This window comes from Amblyraja radiata, chromosome 25 (assembly GCF_010909765.2).
Source record: "Amblyraja radiata isolate CabotCenter1 chromosome 25, sAmbRad1.1.pri, whole genome shotgun sequence".
Taxonomy (NCBI): domain Eukaryota; kingdom Metazoa; phylum Chordata; class Chondrichthyes; order Rajiformes; family Rajidae; genus Amblyraja; species Amblyraja radiata.
In genome coordinates this window covers 12,528,737-12,556,088 of record NC_045980.1, presented here as the reverse complement: position 1 = coordinate 12,556,088, position 27,352 = coordinate 12,528,737, and the positions used below count along the sequence as shown (strand labels likewise).

The following is a 27,352-nucleotide window of genomic DNA, read 5'->3' as shown; positions in this document are numbered from 1 at the left end:
GCTTCATTTTACTCAGAAGCCATTATTTATGTTCAGTTTATAAAACATTTCAGTGATTGTTCCCTTGGACTTTCATAGTGTCGGTGCTCTTGAATCATTTTGGTAATCATTTTAAAGCTCTACGTCACACAATCTTCTATAATTCTGGAGCGCAGAAGGTTAAGGGGGGACTTGATAGAGGTCTTTAAAATGATGAGAGGGATAGACAGAGTTGATGTGGACAAGCTTTTCCCTTTGAGAATATGGAAGATTCAAACAAGAGGACATGACTTCAGAATTAAGGGACAGAAGTTTAGGGGTAACATGAGGGGGAACTTCTTTACTCAGAGAGTGGTAGCGGTGTGGAATGAGCTTCCAGTGGAAGTGGTGGAGGCAGGTTCGTTGGTATCATTTAAAAATAAATTGGATAGGCATATGGATGAGAAGGGAATGGAGGGTTATGGTATGAGTGCAGGCAGGTGGGACTAAGGGTAAAAAGTTGTTTGGCACGGACTTGTAGGGCCGAGATGGCCTGTTTCCGTGCTGTAATTCTTATATGGTTGTTTGTTATATGGTTATTGAACACCACTATGTTGATTTATTGATTCCTAATATTTTAACCTGGAAGATAACTAAATCAATTGGAGTTTTACAGAGCGAAGGCAGCATGTCAGGTAGGATCTCTGGAGGACATGGACAGGCGATGTTTGGGGTCGGGCTGATTGTAGGAGGGGGGAGAAAGCTGGTAAAGGGCCTGTCCCACCTGGGCGACCTAATCCGCGAGTTCTGGCGAGTTTGCCCTCGACTCATACTCGCAGCATGGTCGACACGAGGTCGTGGGAGGTCTTTGTAACTCTCCTTCGTGCTCGAGAGTGGTCTCCGCATACTCGAGGCCTCAGCTAGGTCGCGGCGTTTTTTTCAATATGTTAAAAAAAATGCCCGCGAGTAAGAAAATGTCGCCATGGAAAAAATAGATTCTTTTTTTACTCATAGGTTTAGTCGTAGTAGGTCGGCATGTTAGTCGTAGGTAATCGAGGGTAGTCGAAGGTAGTCGTAGATAGCCTTCAAGTCGTAGATAGTCTTCATCATAGTCGAAGGGAGGTCCAAGGAAATTGAAGGAGGTCGTCTTCACTCTCCACTATTCGGGGTCCAATTTTCCCGAAGTTAGTCGCAGCTAGTCGTAACTAGTCGAAGCTGGTCTTCAACACAGTCGAAGGAGGTCGAAGGAGGTCTTCTACATAGTCGAAGGAGGTCTTCAACGTGTCATTTTTTCAAACTCGTCTAAACTCGCCAATTAGGTCGCCCAAGTGGGACAGCCCCTTAAATAAGTGGGGGTGGGTACAAAGCCTGCCGAGAGATAGGTGGATACAGGTGGATACAGGTGAGGGGAGATTGTTCGGCAAATGGGCGAAACCTGAAAATGCTAGAAGTTCACAAGAAGCTGGGCAGTACAAGTAGAGAGAGATAGAGAAAATAGTTACTGTTTCAAGCTGATGATCTTCCATTACAACCAGGAAAAGTTAAAAAACAGATGTATTTGAAATTATAGAGAAAGAATAGAGTTACAGGAATGTTTATGTTTAGAGATACAGCACGGAAACAGGCCCTTCGGCCCACCACGTCCATGCTGACCATCGATCATCCTTTCACAATAGTTCTGCTATCCCACTTTCTCATCCATTCCCTGCACCCTCAGGGGAATTTTTTTTTTTTTTTTTACAGAGGCTAACTGACCCACAAACCCTCATATCGTTGGGATGTGGGAGAAAACCAGGGCACCCGGAGGAAACGGACCTGAACAAAGGGAGAACATGCAAACTCCACACCGACAGCACCTGAAGTCAGGATCGAACCTGGGTCTCTGGCGCTGTGAGGCAGCATCTCTGCCGGCTTTGGGATAGGGTGGAGACCAAGGGAGACGGAACAACACAAGTTGAGGTGTTGGGTGAGAGAGGACAGAGGACATGGACAGGTGTGGAGAGGGTCCAGACCTGAAACACCACTGCCCATGTGCCCCAGCGATGCTGCCTGAACCTGCTGAGTTACTCCAGAACTTTGTGTCTATTTCTAACGGAGAAAAAGCAAGGCAGGACGCAAAACACTTCAGATGCTAGAATCTTGTAATTCGCATAATCAACTGTGCAAAATGGAAATATAATATTTTTGTCTGCTTTCCCTCAACGATCAAAGGGAGAAACTGCAGAAATACTTCCACATAATACTTCAATCATCGTGGTGTGTTGCCAGATTGTGATCTCTTTGGAAACCAGTCAAGGATTAATACCAGTGTTGGAAAGCAAGGAGGAGAGTCTCCCTTTCCATCTCTTTGCTTGGATAATTGTTGTTCCTTGAACACATTGCTGCTCTGGCCCCTTCTGCCTCTTTTGGGATTACTAACTTTTTTTGTTTGGTTTACTTTAGTTTAGAGATGCAGTGTGGAAACAGGCCGTACCATGCCGACCAGCGATCACTCGTACACCGGTTCTATCCTACACCCTAGAGATGACTTACAGAAGCCAACTGACCTACAAACTTGCACGTCTTTGGAATGTGGGAGAATGTACAAACTCAATGCAGAAGGCACCTGTAGTCAGGATCGAACCCGGATCTCTGGTGCTGTAAGGCCGCAACTCTACTGCTGCTAAACACCAGCCTCACCTTAATTCAACATGACTTGCCCCTTTCTCATTGATCCTTCACTTCTTCCCCTCTGTGATATCTTCCACTCTCTCACATATTTTCTGATATTTCACATGGCCCACACCTCCCACCTGTTTAGGTTTAGTTTAGTTTAGTATTGTCATGTGTACTGAGGTACAATGAAAAGCTTTTGTTTGTGAGCTACTCCAGTCAAAGAATAGGCTATATATGAATACACATTCACAGTGCACAGATGAAGGATAAAGGTACACCATCTAGTGCAAGATATAACATTGATGTCCGATGAAGTACAATTAAATATAGTTTGAACGTTTCAAGTGAGGTGGATGGGAGATCAGAACGCACGCTAGTTGTTGGTAGGATGGTTCAGTTGCCTGATAACAGTTGGGAAGAAACTGTCCCTGAATCTGGAGGTATGTGTTTTCAAACATCTGTACCTCTTGCCTGATGGGAGAGAGGAGAATAGGGAGTGACCAGGGTGAGACTTGGCCTTGATAATGCTGGTGGCCTTGCCGAGGCAGCATTCAATGTAGATGGAGTCAATGGAAGGGAGGTTGGTTTGCATGATGGTCTGAGCTGCGTCACAACTCTGCATTTTCTCATGGTTCTGGATGGAGCTGTTCCTAAACCAGGCTGTGATGCATCCCTATACCTGTGGTTCATAAGTTCAAAAGTAATAGGAGGAAAATTAGGCCATTTGGCCCATCAAATCACTCTGCGTTGTTCATGGTTTCATGTTACCTCTGAAGTTCTAACCTTCCCAGCGTTTTCCTACACTGTTGGGTCCATTAATATGTTTACTCCATCCGAGTTCAAGAAAGGGCTGGCAGGACTGGATATAGAAAAGACATTTGAGGCCATACCCCAGCCGTAGTGCTGAAGACATGCACTCTAAAACCAGCTGAACTTCCAGCCAAGCTCTTCCGATACAGTTACAGGACTGGAACCTTTCCGACGGTGTGGAAAATTACCCAAGTATGTCCTGTTCACAAAAGGCAGAACAAATCCAATCCTAATTACTACCCAGTCAGTCGACTTCAATCATCAATGAAGTGATCAAAGGTGTAATTGACAGTGTAATCAAGCCGCATTTAATCACCAATAACATGACCAGTTTGGATTTAGTCAGGGTCAGGCCTACTTGGCTCCAGACTTCATTGATTCCGAGAATCACGTCAACATGCAGCACAGAGAGGGGCTGTCACAGCCCACCACATCCATGCCATGTGTGATTCCTATCTATGCTCATCCTATTTACCCGCATTAAGACCACATCCCTCTAATGATTCAACAATGCTTTATTGTCATGTGTGCACAGCAAGGTGAAATTCTTTTAGCATAACTCACACTTGCACGAGTCGCCATACTGTGGCGCCATTTTCAAAAAGTCCACAGTCCGGTCCAGGTGCGTGATGTACTGGAGCAGCTCCTGATCCAGGTAAGTCTCCATCGCCCTCGACCGGCTCGGCCCGCGAACCGACGTCCCTCTCCTCGCCCGACCGACCACCTCTGTGTCCCAGGGGCACCTGCTGCAGCCGACCTTGTCAGCGCTTGAGGCAATACCCCGGTCCCTCTCCCACCGGCCCACTCCTTCGTCCGGCCAGCGGGCTCCTGGGTGGGTTCCGGATCCACGGCACATCCCAAGAGCCGGGATTACTTCCCTATCCAAGTACCTGTCCAAATGCCTTCTAAATGTTGCAGTAGTATCTGCCACCACTATCTCCTGTTGGTCGTCATTCCAAACTCATTTGAATCGGTCTTCTCTCACCTTAAACTTATGCTCTCTGATTCTAGACTCCCCTGTCCCTGGAGAAAAGATTCAGACTATCTATCCTATCTACACCCCTCATAATTTTGTAAACCTCTAAAAGATCTCCCTTTAGCCTCCTATGTTCCATTAATAACAAACATGGCCCATTCAATCTCTCCTTATAACAGCTCTTCATTCTATGTAACACCCTGGTGAATCTCTTCGGCACTCTCTCAATTGCTACCATATCCTTCCTGGAGAGTGGAGACCAGACTGTATCACACACTCCAGGCCCTGTCTAACTGATGTTTTGTACAACTGCAAGATTGCTTCACATCCTGTACAGTTAATGCTTGGCTGATGAAAGCCAAATGCAGTACGTTATCCACCTGTGTGGCCACTTTCAGGGAGCTGTCGATTTGTACATCAATGGTCCTGAGTGAAAGCCCTGTCCCACGATGCGAGTTCATTCCAAGAGCTCTCCCGAGTTTAAAAAAAAATCAAGCTCGTGGTAAGCACGGAGAATGAACGTAGTGGGTACGTCGGAGCTCGGGGACATCTCTTAGCGGCTCGTAACGCGAACGGCAGGTACTCTGGAAGACTCGCTAATGGCAGGTAAGCACGGGAAGACTCGTGAAGATTTTTCAACATTGAAATTGTCCACGAGAGCCCCGAGTACTGACGAGTGGCCATTACCATAAATCTCCGAGTTTGAATCAGGGCAAACTCGGGAGAGCTCTTGGAATGAACTCGTACAGTGGGACAGGGCTTTAAGGATTTTGCCTTTGTTTTCACAGTTTGATCTCCCAGATCGCACCTTCATGCACTTGACTAGATTAATTTGCTCTATCACTGCTCCACCCAACTTTCTTGCTACTCCACGTCCTGATGTCTCTTTAAACAACGTTTTACGAGGATGTTGCCTGGACTCGAGGACCTGAGATATCGGGAGAGGGTGTAGTGTAGTGTTGGGATAGTGCTAGTGTATGGGGATCACTGGTCAGCACGTCTCGGTGGGCCGAAGGGCCTGTTTCCGTGCCGTATCTCTAAACTGAACTAAGCACTAAGTGCTGGAGAAACTCAGCAGGTCGGGCAGAATTCAGGAGAACATGGATTGGCGGTGTTTCAGGTTGGGACCCTTCTTCAGCTGAGGAAGGGTCCTGGCCCGAAGTGTCACCTGTTCATGTGGCTGAAGAAAGGTCCTGATTCTGAAATGACACCGAATAATGTTCTCCAGAATCTGAAGATGGAACCTGACTCAGAACGACACCTATCCATGTTCCCCAGAGATGCTGCCTGATCCGCTAAGTTACTCCAGCACTTTATGTCCTTTAACTGGAAGGATCTGTCTTCGACTGCTGATCAGTTAACCCACCACCTTACATACCTTACCCCAAGGCATCGTAAACTGAAACATAATTTAACCTCTCTTCCCATTTATGTTATTGATTTGTTTACAGAAAAAGAGGCTTGTAAGATTAGGTGATTTACAAAGATCTGCAACAGAGATCATGAAGTTGTAAAGACAAATTGACACCCTTCCACTGTCGATGCACCGAACACATCAATAAATATAAAAACCTGCCACTGTTCACTCATTCAACTGGAGAGCGGGGAATTGAATCAAAAGTTACGTGTCTCCAACAAACTTTCGGAGAGTCCAAATATTTTTCATCTGGTGCATCGCGCCTGAAGATTAATCATATTATTCAAAGTTTTCATTGCTTTCCAAGTGACTTGTTCCTGCATGAAATTTAAAAAAAAAATATCTCTCGACGGTCGCTGCCAAGAATTGCGAAGCACCATTTCTGCTTCAACAGCACTTGTAATCCAATTCACACTGGCAGACCCGGGTAATGTACTTCCTTGACACATTCAGAACAGAAATTGGACAGCAATCAAAAACATTGATTACCTTCCATTCTGCTCGCTCCGGTCGTCCACAAACTTAATTGGCAGCCTCGCTACACTGGACATGAATCGCACCTAGTTTTTGAGCGTTTTGCCGTCACACGCTGCAACGGAAAATCTCCCAGGGCCATCGCTCCTACAATGGCAACGCAATCTCTGCCTCGACTGTGTGCCCAAAATTATGCTGAAGAACAAAACTGCGAGATTCAAAATGTTTCACAAAACCAGTTGGCAGAGATTGTTGTTGCTGGATGTATGTCGCCTGCTGAATGGATTACATCATACCCGGTGAATTCAGTCTCGTAAACAAAACTTATTACCGAATGCCAGAATTCTGTGGAAAGTAAAAAAATAAAATATATATAGCATGGTTTCCGAACATAAGCCGGCTTTAGCAATACGATGTTTCCTAATCACACAGTATAAAGTACAGGGCAAAGACATCCATTCCTCGTGTGCTAATCTTATGCAGTGGTATGTGCCGAACATGTCCACAACAGATGGTTCAAAACACTTGGAAGAAATGTTTGAGTTTGAATAAATTATTGAAGGCTTTTAACAAACGCAATAATCATCCTTCAACGGTAGTTTCAGGTGGAATAAAAGTACATTAAAACATTGATGTCACGCTGACACATGTCCTTCTGTAATGACTCTAAAATACTAACTAGCTGGTCATGAAACCCCAGGTAAATTCCCAAATGGATAATTTGGCTAACTTTTATTTCCATTGATATCATGATTCCAAAGGACTAACTACACAAAGAGGGTATTAGCTACAAGGAGAAATTGCACAAACGGGATTGTGTTCTCTGGACCATTGGAAGCTGAGGGGAGACCTGATAGAAGTATATAAACTTATGGGCATAGAGAGAGTAGACAGTCAGAACCTTTTTCTCCAATGTGGAAATTTCAAGGATTAGAGGGCATAACTTTAATTTGAGAGGAGGAAAGTTTAATGGTGATGTGCGGGGCAAGTTTTTTTTTTTACACAGAGGGTGGTGAGTGCCTGGAACGTGCTGCCTGGGGCAGTGGTGGAGGTAGATAGCATAAGGTTATAAGTGATAGGAGCAGAATTATGGCATTCGGCCTATCAGGTCTGCTCCGCCAATCAATCATGGCTGATCTATCTCCTAACCCCATTCTTCGGCCTTCTCCCCATAACCCCTGACACCCATATGATAGTGGCATTGATGAGGCTTTTAGATAGTCACGAGCAGATGGAGGAGATTGATTGAACTAGGTTTTATGTTCAGCATGGGCATTTGCCTTTGTCGATGTGCCTTTACTGTTCAATGCAGATAAGCAACAATAAGCAGTAACTTGTATTTATGTGGCAGCGTTCATATTGATTGCACAGTAACAGTCTGTACTTCCCCCAGCCAAATTCATTCTGGTGAGCATCGCTAATGCCTGACTGGCCACAAATATTGTAGGAAGGAGCTGCAGATGCTGGTTTACACCGAAGATAGACACAATATGCTGGTGTAACTCAGCGGGTCAGGCAGCATCTCTGGAGAGAAGGAATGGGTGACGTTTCAGGTTGAGACCCTTCTATTTTGCCATGAACATTGGCAGCACCTCATTCTGTGGGAATCAAACTTCCCTCCAGTGAAGCTCCCATTCTGTGCTAGGATAATATACAGTATGTGTGGTTCAAGTGGCCCACATTCAACATCTTTTAACGTCTGCGTGACTTGTATTTTGGCAACAGGGATATGTTTTCAAGGGGGAAAGTGACAGAATGCTGGATCACCATAGTTCACTTTGTAAACAAGTGTATGTGACTGACCTTATATTCACACTATCAAAAATAACATTAAAATGCTGCATGTTTTGAGTCTGTAGAACAGTCTCGTGTTTGACTGGTCTCCTTGTCTGACAAGTTATTGTGAATAAATAAGTTAATGCAGGCAGGAGAGATTTACAAATGTAACATTAATATGACATTAGACAGAGCTCTTAGGGATAGCGGAGTTAAGGGACATGGAGAGAAGGCAGGAATGGGGTACTGATTGTGGATGATCAGCCATGATCACATTGAATGGCGGTGCTGGATCGAAGGGCCGAATGGCTTACTCCTGCACCTATTGTCTATTGTCTATTATTCTTACTGGCGCAGCTAGCATTTATATCCGTGGATACAAGGAACTGCGGATGCTGGTTTACAAAACAAGACACAAAGTGCTGGAGTAACTCAGCGGATCAGGCAGCATCTCTGGTCACAGCTGTCTGACCTACTGAGTTACTCCAGCATTTGTGCTTCAGTCACTCGGGTCTCGTGTGCGATATTTCGACACCACATGTATCTACAAGCTCAAATCACCAGGAAGGGCAAGACCACCAAGCTCATGGTAAGAGCACATACAAGTTCCCCTTTAGCTCAGAGAACGATATTTCCAATCCTTAGTCACCACTGGGTCTTAATCAAGGAGTTCCCTGTCCAATTGCACGATGGGAGCAATGCAAGAAGCTGGCCCACCATGATGGATTGGATAGAAATGCTACACTTGAAGGCACAAGAACCAGAGGACATAGGCTAAAGGTGAGGGGGGAAAGATTTATAGGAACCTGAGCAGTAACTTCTTCACACAAGGGGTGGTGGGCGTATGGAACGAGCTGCTGGAGGAGGTAGTTGAGGCAGACACTATCGCAACGTTTAAGAAACATTTAGACAGGTACATGGATAGGACAGGTGTAGAGGGAAAGCCTTTTTGACCACCCTATCTACTTGTAACACCACTTCCATGGAAAATGCCTCCCACTTCATCTTTGATACTCCACTCCCCCTTCATTTTAAATGGACAACCAAACCCAAACTCCGCTGGAATTCCAGTTCCTATTGCTGTCTCCACACTGAGTAACTCTTTACTAAACCCCTCTACAACTGAGCGTCCTACTTTGAAACACTTTTTAATGAACACGTTTCTGACCAAATCTTTCATCATCCTGCCCAGTAATATTTTATTTGCTTCAGCCACTCCTGTCACCAGAGGTATTTCAGACAATGCCACAGGGTAGTTGTTTCCCATATAACAGACAGAGCAAAATCGCAAAGCTTTGTAATAAGACAGACCACAGCAGCAAACACCACCGCCCCAGAATGATTAGATCTGGGGAGCTTGATATACTATGGCCACCAATGTTAGAACCATTACAATTCCCAGTAGAAATCTATAGGAATAGAATATGTACTGCCAGATTTCCACTGATTCAACACAAGTTGTGTTAGACATCCTGCCCTCTTTACAACAACGTATACCGACGTGATTCTGTTTGGTTGTTTGTTTGTTTGTCTTTTTGCACAAGTCCGCGAGCATTGCCACTTTTCATTTCACTGCACATCTCGTATGTGTATGTGACTAATAAACTTGACTTGACTTGACAATATGACGCTTTTAATTTTCATAAGAGGGATATTATATAATTGGCCTTACATTTAGTTACAGAAGAATTATTGTCACTGGGCCCAGGTGGCTGAAATCACAAATGGTCAAAGTGAAGTAGTTAAAATCTAAGATTAGAGGTCAAAGCCTCAGAATTGAAGGATATTCTTTTAGGAAGGAGTTGAGGAGGAATTTCTTTAGTCAGAGGGTGGTGATTCTGTTGAATTCTTTGCCACAGAAGACTGTGAATGTCAAGTCAGTGGATATTTTTACGGCAGAGATAGATACTTGATCGGTACGGGTGTCAGAGGTTCTGGGGAGAAAGCAGGAGAATGGGGTTAGGAGGGAGAGATTATTCAGCCATGATTGAATGGCAGTTGACTTAATGGGGCGAATGGCCTAATACTGCTCCAATCTCTTATGATCTTATGAAAATCGGAAATGTAGACATGGAAAAGTAAGGTCCAGTGAGCTCAGATGTTTGAAAGACCAGTGTAGTAAACAAAGTAGCAACTTTTAACGTTACCAAAGTATATTATTCCAAAATAATGTGGTTGTCGCCTTGCTTAAACTAGATAAATGAAGAGGTCATTGTGTCAAATGAACAGAGTGTTGGAGTAACCCAGCGGGTCAGGCAGCATCTCACGAAAAATTTGATAGGTGACGTTTCGGGTCGGGACTTTTCTTTAGACTGATTGTAGGTGGGGAGAGGGAAAGAAAACTGAAAGAGATGAGGGGCAGGATCAGGCAGATAATAGGCTAACACAGGTGAGGGGAGTTTTGGGATAGGCAGATAGTTGGACAAAGGCCTGAATGAAAAGGCAGGAGAGTGGGGTTCAGAGGGAAACATTGATCATCCATGATTGAATGGCAGAGTAGACTCGATGAGCCGAACGGCCTAATTCTGCTCCTGTGACTTATGAACATATGAACACACAGCTCTTCAATCCTTATGTCTCACACCATCTGTCTTTACATCTCTGGCTATCAAAAATCTCCCTCGCTTGTCTCAGCTCATTACATGGTAGACACAAAGTGCTCGAGTAACTAAACAGGTGAGGCATCATCTCTGGAGAGGAGGAATGGGAGACCCTTCTTCAGACTTCATCTTATTACATGCCAGGCTTTGTCCTGCCCCTCCTCTCTTCCAGCTTTCTCTCATCCCCTTCCCCTACAATCAGCTTGAAGAAGGGTCCCGTCCCGAAACAGCACCCATCCATGTTCTCCAGGGATGCTGCCTGAACCCTGTGAGTTACTTCAGCATTCCGTGTCTTCCTTTGTAAACATAGAAACATAGAAACATAGAAACATAGAAAATAGGTGCAGGAGGAGGCCATTCGGCCCTTCGAGCCAGCACCGCCATTCATTATGATCATGGCTTATCATCCCCAATCAATAACCCGTGCCTGCCTTCTCCCCATATCCCTTGATTCCACTAGCCCCTAGAGCTCTATCTAACTCTTAAATCCATCCAGTGATTTGGCCTCCACTGCCCTCTGTGACAGGGAATTCCACAAATTCACAACCCTCTGGGTGAAAAAGTTTTTTCTCACCTCAGTCTTAAATGGCCTCCCCTGGTTCTGGACTCGCCCAACATTGGGAACATTTTTCCTGCATCTAGCTTGTCCAGTCCATTTATAATTTTATATGTCTCTATAAGATTCCCCCTCATCCTTCTAAACTCTAGTGAATACAAGCCTAGTCTTTTCAATTTTTCCTCATATGACAGTCCTGCCATCCCAAACGAGTGGAGATGCTGGGGATTGAACCGTGGGCCTCATACATGCAAAGCATGCGCTCTACCACTGAGCTACATCCCCTGCCCTAAACTGGCGCCTGCAGTTCCTTGTTCCTTACTAAATAAGTAATTGAATGGCATATCAAGATCTTATAATCTGGACTTGGTAATAAATTTTCTTCCAAGACCAACTCATCTGGATTAATATTTACGGGGAATTTGGGTGCAGTTCATTTCATTTGTCAGCTCACTATCATTTAGTGCCAATTATCAAAGCAATTGAATGTTCATGGTGCATTTTTTGATGACCAAATTGCTATAGCAGACTTGCAAACAGGACAACATGCATCATTGCGTGTGGCACCTTATTATTTATCTGTCACATATAGAGGTAGATTTATGCAAATATTTGTCAGCAGAATAGGTGGGAGATAATAGGCGATTTCATTTAAAACATGAAATTTCACAAAGATGGAAATGAACAGTGGTTGAAGTATTTCTTTCAGCAAACTACCTGCTGTAAACCTTTATGGATTACAGAAAAATGCATTCGCTTGTAACACGTCTCAGTCAATTGCACACTTAGAACTAAATACCTAGAATTACTACTACGGTGCAATTGCATCCCCAACGTTCATCTGGAGATATTTTTCCCCAGACCACTTAAAAATTCGATCTCCAAAGCATTACATTTAATTCAATCTTGCAGGCCTGGATAACTACTTAAAGAAGTTGCTCAGTTCTTTTTTCTTTTTCCTCAATATCTGTTCAAACCACCAAACATTACTTGTTTCTGCTGTAGAACCTTAAAGTGCACATTAGGGTGCTTCAGCGATTGAAAGCAGAGGTTTTAAGATAGTGTTAATTATATTTCCTGCTGCTTAGAATTGAACAGAGCTAATTTCACTTAAGTGAGCGTCTGGTCATTGTGCAGTTCTATGAACTACATCGCGACTGAAAAACAATTCAATTTTCTGCCCACGGCAATTGTATTCATTCCGCTCATTTAAATATTTTTAGCTGCAGCTCCACAGATTGCACAGTTAACTATGATTATAGCAAAAATTATGCATTGTTACAATATGCATCCTATTTCTGTGTCTTTGTAGTCTGTCAAACTCCAGCACATTCAAGTTAAGGATAGCGGATGTGTTGTCTATACAAGAATGCGTACCCCATTTGTAGAGTTGCTGCCTTACAGCACCAGAGACCGGGCGGGCACCGCTCTTAATACTTGGAGTGTGGACTAGACTTTGAAAGTGCCACCAAAACATGGCGCCTCTCGCATGCGGGATCAGTAGACTATTTCTGTACAGTGGCTAATCGGGGATGTGCTGAGGTATGGCAATACCCTACTGGACTCTTTGCAAGTAAAGAATTTCACCGTGCATTTGCACTTCACACGTGACACTAAAAACGCAATTCAACCATTCAACCGTTGATTGAGCTATTGACGCGGGAGTGACAAGATCTTTCTGTACTCGTATGCGTATACAGCTCGCTTATGAGCGATTCATCGCAAACTCCAAATCTAGAAGAGTTGCCAACTGCTCAACATTAGGCCATCTTTGCCCCACAATAGTCTACAGTTCTCTTCTGTTCTGAGCTGCACCTCCCAGGTCAGTCATTCTCCTCACATGGCTCATTGTCCAGGAGACGTGTACGTGATTGTCCATGAACATGGAGTTCTGCCATGAAACGATCAATAATTTTATTGGACTGTTTTAGTGGCTTCAATGTTATCTTTACCCATTCAGCCAAATTCATCACACAGCATGCTCATTATCTTGCCAATGTTGATCAATATTGAGTCTTGGACCATTTACAGCCCAAGTGTATGTAATTTTTTGTCTTCAAACCTAAATAACTCCACAAACTTGCTCCTCCTCATTTCTGTAACCACTGTCTAATCTTACCATCTTCCTAACCTACAATCTACATCTACCTCGTGGGAGACAGACAGACCATCTTAAATTGGACTTTACTCAACTTTATCTTGCACGAAACATTGTCACCCTTTATCCTGTATCTGTACTCTGTGGACGGCTTGATTGCAATCATGAATAGTCCTTCCACTGTCTGGATAGCATGCATCAAAAATGCTTGTCATTGTACCTTGGTACATGTGACAATAATAAACAGAACTAAACTAAGCTAAACAATGGTAAAAAAAAATAGGTGACACAAGCAAGAAGTCATTGGGTGGTAGTCGGGGGTTGTTTTTCATTCCGGAGGTTTTGACCAGTGATTTGCCTCAGAGATGATGTTGGGTGGACAGTTGGATGAGAATCTACATGGCATGATTACCATGTTCATAGATAGCACCAAAACTGGTGGTATGGTGGGTAGTCCAGAAGTTGTCTAAGGTTACAACAAAATGTAAATCAACTGGGAAAGTGGGCAAAGGGATGGCAGATGGAATTTAACGTTACCAAGTGCAAAGTGATGTATATTGGGAGGTTAAACCAGGGGAGGTTTTCATAGTTAATGATAGCTTCCTGGAGAGTGTTGTCGAATTGAGAAACATAGAGGAATAAAGTTCCTGTCCCACTTGGCAATTTTTTCGGCGACTGCGCCGGCGTCACTGACTGATGTATCAGGGTCGCCGAATGATTTTGAACATTTCGAAATTCAGCGGCGACAAACAAAATGTTGCGACACTTGAGGAAACGCCGCGCGTCCATATGTCATCACGCCGCGTCACGCCACATCACAACACAACTTTTTCGGTCAGTCAATGATGCCGACAGTCGCCGAAAAAATCGCCAAGTGGGACAGGCCCTAAAGTACATAGCTTCTTAAAAGTGGCAACATAGGCAGATAGGGTGACATAGGTCTATGACATGCTTGCCTTCATCAGATGGGGCATTGAGTACAAGTGTTGGGATGTCATGTTACAGCTGTTACAATATAAGCATTGATTAGACATTGATTAGTCTGAAGAAGGATTCCAACCCGAACCATCATCTATCCATGATCTCCAGAGAAGCTGCCTGACCCACTAAGTTATAGGGAGAGATTGAGCGGGCTAGTCCCCCAAGCAGATGAAGACTGATCTTATAAATGCATATCATGAAAGGATTAGTTAGATAGGGTAAATGCACAGTCTTTTACCCAGAGTACGGGAACCAAGAACCAGAGGACATAGGTTTAAGATGAGGAGGAATAGATTTAATAGGAACTTGTGGAGTAAAAGAGTGGTAGGTGTGTGGAACACCCAGCGATCACCTCATACACTAGCATTATCCTACACATTAGGGACAATTTACAAGCCAGCCAATGGACAGGAAAGGTTTGGAGAGATATGGACCAAACGCAGGCTGGTGGGACTAGTGTAGATGGGTCATGTTGGCCGGTATGGACAAGTCGGGCCGAAGGGCCTGTTTACGCATCGTCTGACTGGATGGCTTTATGACCAGCACCTGTGGTTCCTTTGTTTCTCCAAAGATGTAAATGACCTAGAAAAGGTGCGGAAAAGTTTCACATGGACGGTGCCAGGTCTGGAGGGCTTGAGTTATACGGAGTAGCTACTGTAGATAGGCTGGAGCGGATCCAGAGCTGCAGATCTGTGGGTTAAATGTGGCTCGGTGACACCTCTGATGATTCCTTATTTAACATCCCTGGTGCTTGGGAGGTGACTGATCATTACTTTGCGGGGCTAGAGCTGTTATGTTTTTTTGAAGATAGGACATGTCTGGACAATCATCCACGTTGTCAGCACGACACCTTCCGTCCACAAAAGGATTGTGGCAAAAATGCAAATTCGTAAAATGTAATTTTTCTTCAGTAAAAGAGAAAGCAATGATAGAATCTGTATAAAAATCACTTGCACCCATTTGCATGTCTGTTCTTTACAAAGCCACGATTCAGAGCAAGGAAAATTCTCAAGATTTCCAAACCGGAAAAAATTGAAGTATTTTACTTTTGAGCTCAACATTATTTGTAAGGCGCATTCCAAAATCGTTGACCCTTCATCTGTTCCCTTCGTCACTGTTTATGCAATCTTCAACATGGAGAAAACAATGCATTTTTTGAGAGAAGCCTTAGAGCACTATAGACCTAGGTTCAATGCTGACTATGGGTGCTGTCTGCACAGCGATTGTACGTTCCCCCTGTGACCGCATGGGATGTCTCCGGGTGCTCCGGTTTCCTCCGACATTCCAAGGACGTGCAGGTTTGTAGGTTAATTGGCTTTGGTAAATTGTCCCTAGTGCGTAGGATAGAAGTACTTCAGGGGTGATCGCTGGTCGGAGCCGAAGGGCCTGTTTCAACGGTGCAACTCTAAAACTAAAAACTAAAACTAAATCTTCTGGAATATTGCTTGTGAGTTGATGTCACAAAATTAATTCTCATGATTACTTTAATTCATCATTTATTATCGGGGTGAGTTTTGTTTACATTGATAAAAATGAATGCAGGTCTGATTTTGCAGATATAGCAATTAAAATGAAATGGCATATGGCCACATTTCCTCAGATTTAAAGAGATTCTGCTAACAACAAGAACATTCGATAGTCTCCAGCTGATTAGCACATTATTTAACTGAGAGAACCGACATTCAAATGTAGGTTGCAAGAGATTTGGCAGATGCCAGGAAAAAGAACAGAGGGATAGGCTTTGAAATAAGTTGGCTTTGAATTGCACATTTGAATAATTTCTACAAAGGTATATTCAGTAATAAGATGTGTGATAGGCATGAAAAATTGAACAATGACTGCATATAAAGACATAAAGGTTTGTAGTCTAATTGGCTTGGTATAATTGTAAAATTGTCTCTAGTGTGTCTAGGATAGTGTTGGTGTGTGGGGATTGCTGAGCGGCGGGGAATCGGTGAGCGGAAGGGCCTGTTAGAAACATAGAAAATATGTGCAGGAGTAGGCCATTCGGCCCTTCAAACCAGCACCGCCATTCAATATGATCATGGCTGATCACCCACTGTATCTCTAAACTAACATGGACAGGAACATCGGGAGCTCGCAGGTCCCTGGTGGGAGACCGCTTTTCGGAGCTCCCGCAACGGCAACTTCTCCCGCTGGAATTAAAGGACTCAAAACCGGGCCTAACATTTTATTTTTATTTTTTTCGCCTCGATGCTGCAGTTGGACTGCTGGACCGCGGAAGAAGAACAAAGGGAAGAGACAAGACTTTTGCCTTCCATCACAGTGAGGAGGTGTTGGAGACTCACTGTGATGGATGTTTGTGTAAACTGTGTTAAGTGTGGGTCTTGTTTTTTTTTTGTAATGTTAAGGCTGTAGAAATGCAATTTCGTTCAAACCAAGCTGTTTGAATGACAATAAAAGGCATTCTATTCTATTCTATTCTAAACTAAACTAAACTAAAAAGCATAAAGAGTACAGTGACTAACTGACATTAATGCAACCAGTCCTTTCTTACAGAGACAAAGCAAGGATAAAATGAGAAAAGCCCCTTTTAGCTCACTAGGCTGTCCCTTCCAAATGGCCATGTACAATCTACACTATTGTGGAGTCAGCCAATACTGAGCTCACAATGAATAATAATAATAATAATAATGGATGGGATTTATATAGCGCCTTTCTAATACTCAAGGCGCTTTACATCGCATTATTCATTCACTCCTCAATCACACTCGGTGGTGGTAAGCTACTTCTGTAGCCACAGCTGCCCTGGGGCAGACTGATGGAAGCGTGGCTGCCAATCTGCGCCTACGGCCCCTCCGACCACCACCAATCACTCACACACATTCACGCACAGGCAAAAGTGGGTGAAGTGTCTTGCCCAAGGACACAACGACAGTATGCACTCCAAGCGGGATTCGAACCGGCTACCTTCCGGTTGCCAGCCGAGCACTTAGCCCATTGTGCCATCTGTCGTCCTAAAATGAATAGTATATTATTATATTAAACATCGTGAAAGAAAAGTCTCTTAAATCTATTTCTGACCCCTGTAGATAGTCAAATAAAAACCCTAAGATTTCAAACTGTTACGACTATCGAATCTCTGTTACTGAACCGCACTGCTCCCATCGGGAAGATCCTCACTTCATAACAACATCAGCACAGGAATCTGAATGTTTATTACATTCATGTCCATTTGTATCCTCATAATCACGCCATTAAACAAATCCCTCTTGTTAGCCTACATATGTATCTCTAAACTAAACCAAAATATGCTCCCATTCCACTGACATGTCACTTCAGTAAGTCGAGTCCTCCACATGAGAGCCTTGAAAGCACATCCAGACCCACTCCCTCTCTATAGATAGACACAAAGTGCGGGAGTAACGCACGGGTCAGGGTTCATCGCGGGAGAAAAAGGATGGGCGACGTTTCGATGTCGGGACCCTTCTTCAGACTGAAAGTAGGAGGTGGGGAGGGGGGGTGGGGAAGTTAAGAGATGGGGGCTAGAAAAGACCAGGACTAATTGGGGCCGACCAATATGAGCACAATGCCCTGCCTGAAGTGATTGTGACCGGCCCTGATTGATCTTGGTCTTTACTTGACTCCAGCTCGTCACCTCCCCCCCTCCCCCACCCACTTCCTTCAATCTGAAGAAGGGGCCTGACCCGAAACATCACCCATCTTTTTTCTCCAAAGATGCTGCCTGACCCACCGAGCTACCAGCACTTTGTGTCTATCTTTGCTATAAACCAGCATCTGCAGTTCTTTGTTTCCACTCCCTATCCATGTTCTCCACAGATGCTGCCTGGCCCGCTGAGTCACTGCTACACATTTGTTCCAAAAGATGCTGGGAGAATGGGGAAGTTTCAGGAAATGGAAAAGATAAACCAGCATTTCGAGTCCATCTTCGGTTAAAGCCAGCATCCGCAATTCCTTCCTACAGATTAAGCTGAGACTCTTGCTAACGGAACTGAGCATGGTGAGGCCTGATTGTTTGGTGTCTTTGATGGTGACGGAGAGGTCTGAGAGAGTTGACGAGGAGGATATGTGAACACTTCAGGGTGACGGCAGAGGGATAAATATAATGGAGTTACCGATAGATGAAATGAAATACTTCAGAGGGACTTCTTGAGAGAGATAATATTGAAAGTGTTAAAGTTGCTGCTGCAAAGTTGAAAGGAGCATTGATTATTTAACGAAACATGATGGTATGTGAGGGACAAGGGAATAGTAGGATAGAGTGCGGGTGGGAAGAATTAATTAGGGTGGGAAGTGGATTACCACTCATTTTTTTAACAAGTTTTCAGATTAATGAATCAATGTTCTGAAAGAAGATTTATAGTGATGGAGAGAGCAGTGGGAGACGCAGAATGCTGAGGTTAATCTGTCAGTGTGATTATTGGCTTGGACACTCAGTGTTAAAGATAAACCAGGCCTTATCTCTGCACTGATTCATTCTGGCTCCATCAGTTTGCAGGCACTTCTGTCTTACATCGCACACAGGGAAGGGTTCTCTGACCTCTGAAAACAATGGTATCAGTGAAGCTTGTGTGGAACGTGAAGGATGGAGTGGACATGAGCTGGCTCCAATGACCACTTTCATTTGGCCTTTTGGCAAGACAGCAATTAGCTCTAATGATGAATTAAAACAAGTGAACATAGACACAATTAGAACAATATGATCCCTTAAACCTATCTGGACAGAACTGAAGGAACATGTGCAAAATAGATTAGGAACTGAAAATAAAGCAAAATTCTGTTTAGATGTAAGCAGAATGGAATCACAGCTCGGATTTATGTAGAGTTATGGAGAGTCATAGAGGCATCCAGCACGGAGACAGGTTCTTTAGCCCAACTTGCCTATGCCAACCAAGATGCTTAATCTACACTAGCCCCATCTGCCCTTGTTTGGCCCATATCCATCTAGACAATAGACAATAGGTGCAGGAGTAGGCCATTCGGCCCCTTCGAGCCAGCACCGCCATTCAATGTGATCATGGCTGATCATCCCCAATCAGTACCCCGTTCCTGCCTTCTCCCCATATCCCCTGACTCTGCTATTTTTAAGAGTCCTATCTAGCTCTCTCTTGAAAGCATCCAGAGAACCTGCCTCCACCGCCCTCTGAGGAAGAGAATTCCACAGACTCACCACTCTCTGTGAGAAAAAGTGTTTCCTCGTCTCCGTTCTAAATGGCTTACTCCTTATTCTTAAACTGTGGCCCCTGGCCCCTGACTCTCCCAACATCGGGAACATGTTTCCTGCCTCTAGCGTGACCAAACCCTTCACAATCTTATATGTCTCAATGAGATTCCCTCTCATCCTTCTCCCCTAAACCTCTCCTACCAACCAGGGCGGCACGGTGGCGCAGCGGTAGAGTTGCTGCCTCACAGCGCCAGAGACCCGAGTTCGATTCTGATTATGCGTGCTGTCTGTACGGATGTTGTAAGTTCTCCCCGTGACCACGTGGGTTTTCTCCGGGTGCTCTGCAAAGATGTGCAGGTTTGAGGATTAATTGATTTTGGTAAAAAAAGATTGTAAATTGTCCCCAGTTTGTAGGATAGTGCTAGTGTGCGGGGATCGCTGGTCGGTGCAGGCTCAGTGGGCCGCAGGGCCTGTTTCTGTGCTGTATCTCTAAACTAAACAAACGTCTTTTAAACATTACTCAATGGTACTTTATTATTACATGCCGCTGGTCAGGATCGAACCCAGGACTCTGGCGCTTTAAGGCAGCAACACTACCGCTGCGCCACCATGCCGCCCCTGCGCTTACACCTCCCTGGGGAACAATGAGTTCAAGACTTTTGAATGCAGCTATGAATAGAAAAGTCTTGACCCAAAACGTCACCCATCCCTTCTCTCCAGAGATGCTGCCAGTCCCGCTGAGTTACTCCAGCATTTTGCGTCTGCCTTTATGAATAGTAGATTAAATTGATCATGTATTGTCTTTCTGATGGCAGGATAGCAGGCGACAAAATATTTTCACTGTACCTTGGTGCACATGACACTAAACTAAACTGAACGGATTCACAGTTGAATTAAACATGTCTGTGACATCAAGAGTAGTGTTGCACTAAATGAAGACAGCCAGTGAACAACCAATGCCCCCTAACACATTATTCCCCATTCCTCCCTACAACCACAAGATATCTGTGTCAGCTGTCTTAGAAACATAGAAACATAGAAAATAGGTGCAGGAGTAGGCCATTCGGCCCTTTGAGCCTGCACCGCCATTCAATATGATCATGGCTGATCATCCAACTCAGTATCCTGTACCTGCCTTCTCTCCATACCCCCTGATCCCTTTAGCCACAAGGGCCATATCTAACTCCCTCTTAAATATAGCCAATGAACTGGCCTCAACTACCTTCTGTGGCAGAGAATTCCACAGATTCACCACTCTCTGTGTGAACATTTTTTTTCTCATCTTGGTCTTAAAAGATTTCCCCCTTATCCTTAAACTGTGACCCCTTGTTCTGGACTTCCCCAACATCGGGAACAATCTTCCTGCATCTAGCCTGCCCAACCCCTTAAGAATTTTGTGAGTTTCTATAAGATCCCCCCTCAATCTTCTAAATTCTAGCGAGGACAAGCCGAGTCTATCCAGTCTTTCTTCATATGAAAGTCCTGACATCCCAGGAATCAGTCTGGTGAACCTTCTCTGTACTCCCTCTATGGCAAGAATGTCTTTCCTCAGATTAGGAGACCAAAACTGTACGCAATACTCCAGGTGTGGTCTCACCAAGACCCTGTACAACTGCAGTAGAACCTCCCTGGTCCTATACTCAAATCCTTTTGCTATGAATGCTAACATACCATTCGCTTTCATCACTGAGTCTTGTGGCTCCCCCTCTACATACGTCACCTCTAACCTCCACCATGAGGCGTCTGTGTCATCGAAATACAAAGAATTCTCAAGCTGAACTATAAAGGTGAAACAATGATAACAACTTTACAGTAAGTGCCCCATCTCAATCACACCATCAAGGATGATTACAGAGGGAGAGCCAACAATTCTCCACAGCTCAGGGCGTGAGAATCAGAAAAGATGTCATGACTAGATTTCTTAATGGATTAGTTTAGTGGAAAGCTTTTTTGTTGCATGCTATCAAGTCAGCGAAAAGACCACACGTGATGAAGGGTCTCGACCCAAAACGTCACCCATTCCTTCTCTCCAGAGATGCTGCCTGTCCCGCTGAGTTACCTAAGCATGTTGTGTCTATACACATGATTACAATCGAGTCGTTCACAGTGTACAGATACAGGATAAAGGGAATAATGTTTATTGCAAGATAAAGTCCGATAAAGTCCAGTAAAGTTTAATTAAAGATAGTCCGATGGTCTCCACTGAGGTAGATGGGAGGTCAGGACCCCTCTCTGGTCGGTGATAAGGTGGTTCAGTTGCTTGATGACAGCTGGGAAGAAACTGTCCCTGAATCTGGAGGTGTGTGTTTTCACACATCTGTGCCTCGTGCTTGAAGGAAGAGGGGAGAAGAGGGAGCAGCCGGGGTGAGACTCATCCTCGATGATGCTGACAGCCTTGCCGAGGCAGCATGAAGTGTAGATGGAGTCAATGGATGGTTTTCCACCACGCACACCATTCTCCCTCCCATTGCTCAGAAGTTGGACCTTCAGTGAGGCAAGCACCAATATCTGGAGGTAAATGATTGCCTGCAGCCACAGGTGATGTTAGGACTAGAAAAGAAGAAAGGGACTGAGTGAAGGTGAAATATTTTTAGAAATCGATTAAGTTTCCCAATTGCACAATTGCCCTTTGGCATCGTAACATGAATGCTTTATTCTACTGTCCAACCTATCCACGTTGAAGCATTCTTTTGTCAACTTTCCATCAGACATTTAGATAAACAGTATGGCCAGATCTAACATCGCTTAGTCATTTGTGTGTTATTAACCCCTCTTAGCAGCCTAACCTATGAGTCATTTTTCATTTTGTCAATGCTCTATAATTAATGTGTGTATTTATGTACTTGCCCACAGCTCATGTAGGTCCTTAGGCCATTTGTGTGGGTGTACAGACAATTAAATTAAAGTTTTTTTTTTAATGTTGGCAATCTCTTAGTTTATTTAGGTGTGGGGGTTAGGTGTGGGATGTGTGCAGCCCACTGCAGAACAACAGCGGTAAATATTGGAAAATCAATATTAAAATCTCGTTAAGATTTTGTCGGAAATGCTTTCACATGATTTTAATGGCAGTGTAAAGAATCTTTTATCAAATAGATGGGTTTTAAGAAATGTTTTAAAACTCGAGAGAACTAGGGGGTGCAGTGACAGATTATTATATCGTTCAAGGAATCGTTCCTCTCGCTACTACAGGAGGTGCGGCAGTAGTGTTGCTGCCTGCAGGGCCTGTCCCACGAGCATGCGACTCCATGCGGCAAGCGCGACCTAAAGGGCCGGTCCCACCAGCATGTGACCTGCATGCAGCAAGCACGACCAAACCAGAAGCGGGAGCCCCTTGGAGGTCGAGTGAGTGACACGGCGTCGAGGCGGCTGTGGGCCGCGGAATTTTTAAACACGGTCAGTTTTTCGGAGCCCCGCGCGATGTCGGGACCAGCTCCGCACAACTCCATACGGCTCCGGCGATCGAAGTGGGACCGGCCCCGCAAGGCCGTACGGCTCAAGCGACCACATTAGGTCGCGCTTGCCGCATGGAGTCGCATGCTCGTGGGACAGGCCCTTTACAGCGCCAGAGACCCAGGTACGATCCTGACTACGGGTGCTGTCTGTATGGAGTTTGTACGTTATCCCTGATGACTGGGTCTGTTTTCTCCAGGTGCTCCGGTTCCCTCCCACACTCCAAAGACGTACAGGTTTGTAAGCTACAGCAATTGGCTTTGGTTACAAAAATGTAAAATTGTCCCTAGTGTGTAGGATGGTGCTGGTGTACAGGGCGATCGCTGGCCGACACCGACTCGGTGGGCCGAAGGGCCTGTTTCCTAAATCTAAAGTCTAAGGAAATGAATAGAAAGAGGGATCTGAGCTGACAATGCCACTGACTGTAATAAAGGCAGAAAGTGTATCAACCAATTGAGCAGAGATACTGGGTGTTGGTGAGGCTACAGACCATAAAGGTAGGAACAATCAAGACTGTGAAGAAATCTATATGCAAAGGTAACAACTTAAAATTTGAGTTATTGAGTTAGTATAGCTCAAAAGGACACAAAGTACTAGAGTAACTCAAATGGTCAGGCAGCTTCTCTGGAGAACATGTCTGAAGAAGGATTCCGACCCGAAACGTCACCTGTGTGACAAACTGCACAGACAGCACCCGTTGTCAGGATCAAACCTGGGTCTTTGACACTGTAAGGCAGCAACTCTACCGCTGCGCCACCATGCCGCCCTTAGGGCAGGTTCTTCCCTTCTATACTCAGCAGCAGCTGATAGGGGAGAAATGAAAAAAAATTGTTTTTGTTTTAGAGATTCAGCGCGAAACAGGCCCTTCGACCCACCGAGTCCGCACCGATCAGCAATCCCCACTCATTAACACTATTCCACGCACGCTGGGGACAATTTACACTTATACCAAGCCAATTTACCTACAAACCTGTACGTCTTTGGAGTGTCCTCGTGCATCCAACCAAAGGCATTATTCCAGCTTGGATGCGGTGGGCTGGGGTCGCTCTGTAAGGATCTAGTTACGTGTTGCGTTGATTTTTATACTATCTGGCAGTTTCAATGGCAGCATACACAGAAACCCGTTTACCAGTAATGGCCTACAAATGAACAAGGAGAAATACATTTTTGAACACAGTCCCACTAATAATAGCCAACACTTGGCAATTTTAGCAATTATTAGGTCTGCCAGAACAAATCGGTAATGATCGCAACCTGTGGGTTCTAAATAGCAGTGAAAGAAATTCATGATTCACTCCACAGCTGACATGCCTTCCCCTCCCACCGTGCAACAATTCTTTTTTTAAATATCACTGAGTGTTGTTTGAATGCGTGCAGAATGCAGTAATTGTCAGTGGCACCGCCCAAACAGAGGAAAGTTACATCCAGTTACATCAAAGTGGGAACATTCAGTTCTCCAGCAAATACCTAACAGCAACAAAGTGGATTTCATTGCCACCGATGGCTGTGGAGGCCAATTCAATGGATATTTTTTAAGGTAAGGATTGATATATTCTTGATTAGCAAGGGTGGCAGGGGCTACAGGAGACGGCAGGAAAATGGGGTTGAGATGGAAAGATACATCAGCCATGATTGAATAGTAGAGTAGACTTCGTTGTACCTATACTTGTATCTGTGCAATGACAATAAAGTTGAATTGAATAAACTTGATGGGCCAAATGGCCTAAAAGTCACAAAGTGCTGGAGTAGCTCTGTGCGTCAGGCAGCATCTCTGGAAAACATGGATAGGTGACGTTACTTATGGAGTCTGAAGAAGGGTCCTGGCCCGAAACGTCACCTATCCATGTACCCCAGAGATGCTGCCTGACCCGCTGAGTTACTCCAGCACTTTGTGGATTTTTTTGTGAACCAGCTTATGCAGTTCCTTGTTTCTACATAGCAACCAAGTTAGTTTGGGTAAAATAGAAGTAAGCCTGAAGTTGATATGCCTATCGAGAGAAGATTAGAGATACAACGCAGAAACATGTCCTTCAGCCCACCGAGTCAGCTCCAACCAGCGATCACTGTACACCAGCACTATCCTACACACTAGGGACAATTTACAATTTTTACTGAAGCAAATTAACTTCCCAAATCAAATTGGTTTAAATCAAGGGCAGCACGGTGGTGCAGCGGTAGAGTTGCTAACCTACAGCGCCAGAGACCCGGGTTCGGTCCTGACTACGGGATGCCGTCTGTACGGAGTTTTTACAGTTGTACGTTCTCCCCGTGACCTGCGTGGGTTTTCTCCAGGAGCTCTGGTTTCCTGCCACACTCCAAAGACGTACAGATCTGTTGGCTGATAAATTTGTTCATTGTCCCTAGTATGTGTAGGATAGTGCTAGTGGTCGGGGATAGCTGGTCGGTGCAGACTCGATGGGCCGAAGGGCCTTTGACCACGCTGTATCTCTAAACGAAATGAATCTAAACGAAATGATTAGGATGCAGTTTGGCATTTTGCAGCACTTAATAGAGAATAAACAGTTCGTAATATTAAACAGTATAAGAAAAGAAAACATCAAACTGTAATCACACCTACATAGGAAACAAAGTGTGTGGGTGGTAGAGCCCGTGTCTGACAGCCTGGTGCAATGACCTGTCTCCGTGATTGTTTTACAGCAGTGTAGCAGTGCTGCCTGATGCTAATCAAACCTAAACATCCATCTACAATTCAATTACATTCAAATGAAAATGAACAGTGCCGCAAAATTGTTGATTTTACTTCAGAGTCACGTGAGTGACTACGTGAAGAACCCGTCCAGCACGCATGCGCGACATATAGCGTTCACGCAGATGCAACAGCGACGAACGGGAGTACAGGCGCTCCCGCTACAAGCCTGACGGAACGGACCGTTAGGTAAGTATTTACCCACAGGTTCGAATTCACTACTTTGCTCCTCTTTGTTGCTCCAGGGGAACTGGAGACAGCAAAGCAGAACAGAGGGAAGCGGCCCCCGTTCGACTCCAGGGAAGGAGCGTTCCGTCAGTGGAGGGGGGAGAGGCGGCACCGGGACCGCACACGCTGCGGTCTACAGTCAGGGTACTGAGCCGATGCCCAGTCCGCTAACAGCTGCCTGACCAACAGCAGCGAACTGGAGGGAAACTAAAAAATCGGCCGGTAACCCCTGCATACTCCCGACAAGGAGACTCGCCGCCCGAGAACCGCAGAAATGCCGCCCGAAAACGGCTGACAGCCTCTAGCAGCAAAGCCAGCAACCAAACCTCGGGCTGGAGACAGACACGGAAGATGGAATCGGCACTTCAAACTACCGCCCGAGAGCGAGTAAGTGTCTGTTCTCCAAGCCTAGAGTAAGGTAATGGAGCCAAAAACTCCAGCGAGACTTGCCTCGGGAGCAGGGGCAAGTTCGCCAAGGGAGCATAACACTCCCACTCCAGTGCACTACAGCACTGGCCATCTCCCTTATCGAGGGATCGATGGCGACCAGGGCTGGGCTGGTCAAGTAGAGGGGTCACTGGCTGAACAACATCGGGAGTATGCTTGAGGTACAGGATCAGGAAGAGCTGCTGGGTGTGGCCGCTATGTGGCTCCACCACTAGCGAGATGGCTTTTCAGTCTCAACTGACGGCCAGCTTACTACCTGTTCTTTTCAAAAAACATCTCCAAGACAGGTAGTCATGAGGCGTTGGATTTCATCATGCCTTCCCTAAATTGCATTTACTCAAAGTGCCCACCATTATTGGGGGGTACATTGAGCATAGCTTTTTAAAACCCAAATATCTTAAATTGCATTTGATACCCCTGACGTCGGCTATCATTTTCGCATGCTCATTCCAGAGGGGCAGGGTAGTATGGCAAAACACCTGACCCTACTGTTCAACACAGTATGTGATCCGCAACCTCTCGAAGGAAGTCATAGAACCTCCCCTCAACCTAAAAAATTCACAGGACTGTGAGAACGCCGACCTCACAACCACAGATCTTGCTATCTGGCTAAGTTACCAAACCAAGCCTAAGAAACTGGACGAAGTATCCAAAATATTCGGCATCAAGAGGGCAGGGCCTGGAATGAGCACCACACAAAACCAGACAGCAGTACCTCCACGCGTCCACCAGTAGGCGTCTACTTAATAGTACTGGTGAAAGCTCGGGGCCCGCATGCCAACGCCCGTAAGCCCTTTCAGGCCAGGGTCCAGAGCAGGCCCCATGGAAAATGTGCCACCCCCCAACAACACCATCCCTACAGACAAGGAACCAGAAACCGAAGAAATGAACACACCACTAAACAACAGTGAAGACAGATAAGTATGGTTCCTACCATCACATAAAAGGTGAAGGGTTTGTACTAACAGGGGGGGGGGGGGGGAATCACACCTGGGTTGGGAACATGAAGAACTATCACACTTGGTAGTTATATACCAAAAGTATTCAAGGATAAAAATTGAATTAAGAAACCC

The 27,352-nt window shown here is 45.0% G+C and overlaps 1 non-coding gene across 1 annotated transcript; it reads right to left on the bottom strand.

Moving 5' to 3' along the window:
• Positions 1–11,435: 11,435 nt before the first annotated feature.
• Positions 11,436–11,507, bottom strand: trnaa-ugc. Its single transcript has one exon. It is a non-coding gene; the product is annotated as a tRNA-Ala (tRNA).
• Between the last annotated feature and the right edge of the window lie 15,845 nt (positions 11,508–27,352).